At 34.5% G+C, this 2718-nt stretch overlaps 1 pseudogene; it reads right to left on the reverse strand.

The window, feature by feature from the left end:
- Nucleotides 1-325: 325 nt before the first annotated feature.
- LOC130934541 (MDIS1-interacting receptor like kinase 2-like) lies at nt 326-2218 on the reverse strand (annotated as a pseudogene).
- Nucleotides 2219-2718: the final 500 nt, after the last annotated feature.

Consider the following 2718-nt stretch of genomic DNA (forward strand, 5'->3'; position numbering starts at 1 on the left):
AATTAACATTTACTTTGTTGGAATCAGGATAACATGACTCCAGCAAATTAAGAAGAACCAAAATAACTAAGGCAGTTATCCAAATGAACACCAGATGCAGCAATGCGAGGAACAAACTTTTCTTGATTGAGCATAGCTTAAGCAATAGCCCATACTGAATTGAAATAGTGTATATTTCTAAGCTATCAACTGTTGGACTATGACTTCAGACAAAGGTAAAATCAGTGATGATTTTTTGAAATTAGAAAGTCCATGAGCCACTTGCTGCATTGATAGTCTTGACTTTGGATTTAGAGCGCAAGCATGCCAATGCCAATGTTACCACCTAAACTTTAGCTTGAATGTCTTTTTGACATGATGGTAAACGGATGCGTGAGTCCAAGAGATCTTTTACTATTATGTTTTTGCTAGAAGATTTGAACAAAGATGAGATTAGATCTTCCGGGCGTCTTCCCATTAATGTTTCCAATGCCACCACTCCAAAACTGTATACATCACATTTTTCTGTCACAGTCAACATATAGGCCAATTCTGTGCAATAGACCATGAAAGTTGTCAACAAATCTAATTTCTCAGATTTAATTATACATTAATTAAAGTATCAAAACATTTTACAATTTTTTTGTAAAGCAATAACTTCACCTGGTGCAAGATATTCATATGTTCCAAATTTCACGGTTTGGTTTGAAGAATCAGGATCAAGAAGTCTAGCTGTGCCAAAGTCTGAGACAACAGCATGCAATTGAGTTCAACAAAATGTTGTTGCTTGTTACATCTATGTGAACTATTGCTGGGGAACAATCATGATGCATATAAGACAAAGCATTAGTTGTTCCACTAACGATATTCACTCTTTGGCTCCAACTTAGCTCCTCAACTTCATCATCAATTCTCAAGGCATAAAATAAGCTTCCTCTTTCCATGTATTCATAAACTAGAAATATACACCGATTATAAAGACAAAATCCATGAAGCTTGACAATGTTTTTATGGATGATTTGTGTTAATATCTTGACCTCATTACGGAAACTCTTATCAAAAGAAGGATTTTGAGACTCCAATTGATGAAGTTTCTTCAATGCAACAACTTTGCCACTTGGAAGTTGTGCTCTATACACACTGCCATATGCACCAGTTCCTTTACAGTATCTGATATCAAAGTCCTGCGTTGCTTCAATGATATCTTCAAAAACAATTTTCCCATTGTAGTTCCATATAGAAAACAAGTCACTATTCTTTGCTATCAATTCCTCAATTTTTCTACTTTTGATGCGTCTTGTGAAAAGCAATATTGCTAGAATTATGATATAAGAATGATGCAGGTGATAGGGACAACAATTATAATGAGGTGCTTAATTTTACTAGTTTGTGAGACAGAACGGCAAGATCTTAAGTTTGGTGTATTGCAACCAATTAAGGAATCTTCTTTAAAAGAACAATAGTCAGGTAACTCTGACTTCATGCCAACTTCTTGAGAAAAGTTAAAGGAATTGTATAAAAGGTTTATATGCCATATTGCAGCAAGTTCCTTATGTAATACACCTGTGAAGTTGTTATCACTAAGATCCAACGTATCTAGTATAGAATTCTCTCCAACCATAACTGGGACCTCACTGTGAAGCAAATTATGATTAAGGTTGAGGTTAACAACACAACTAGCTTGGGAAGTAATGCTTCCATTCAAAAAATTGTAGCTTAAGTCTAGTATTACTAATGCTGAGGAACAAAAAATAATAGGAAATGGAATAGATCCTATTAGCTTGTTGTGAGAAAGATTCAATATAAAATACTTGTGTTTGCAAAATATAATTGTATTGTACCAAACAATTGATTTGATGAGAGAAGTAAAGAATGCAAGTTGGCAAGTGGAAAAAGTTGTGGAGGAATAACGCCGGACAATTTATTATGAGAAAGATCTAAAACCATTAGATTATGCAAATTTATTAAATGCGAAGGAATAGAACCATTAATTTGATTGAGTTCTATATACAACTCTTGCAACTGAGTTAAAGGAAGAGAGAGTTCATTCTCTAATTAACCAAAAGAAGAAGGAATGACGCCACTAAGAAAATTGAAAGAAATATCAAGGTGCTTTAAGTTGAGTGAGATTTGAAAGTGTTGGAGGTAGCTTACCATGAAGATTATTATGGGACAGATCAAGGTAAGAAAGCTTAGTGAGAGTACCAATTTCTTTGGGGATGCTTCCGGTAAACCCCATGCTATAAAGATCCAAAGAGACCAAAATACTAATATTTTTTTTTTCTAATAAATACTTGAAGGATTTAGTGAGTCATGTCGGAAAATAGACCGGGACTGTTATGCCCAATGAAAAAAACGTTGGGAATTCATCTGTATATTAATCTTTTTAGGGACTAAAATATTTGATTTTAAAATCTTAGTGGCTGATTTGGGTAATTACTCTGGCGAAAGATTAATTTGTCTGACAAAGTAAAACTTTGGGGATGTTTTTGTGTATTAATTTTTCTTGAGACTAAAATATTCGCTTTTTTTCTAACCAAGTTGGATTGGTCTAGTGGTTAGCTCACTAATCTGCTTAATTAAGTGTCGGGGATTCGAATCATGCCTTGTGCATGCAACAACCCTTAGCTAGCGGCAAATCCTTAAATCGAGCTCAGTACGTCCTCGGATTAGTCCTTAGCTTGCCAGGCTGGAGGATATCGTGAAAAACAAAAATGTTCGCTTTTAAAATCTGAGACT

Source organism: Arachis stenosperma, chromosome 6 (assembly GCF_014773155.1).
Source record: "Arachis stenosperma cultivar V10309 chromosome 6, arast.V10309.gnm1.PFL2, whole genome shotgun sequence".
NCBI classification, from domain to species: domain Eukaryota; kingdom Viridiplantae; phylum Streptophyta; class Magnoliopsida; order Fabales; family Fabaceae; genus Arachis; species Arachis stenosperma.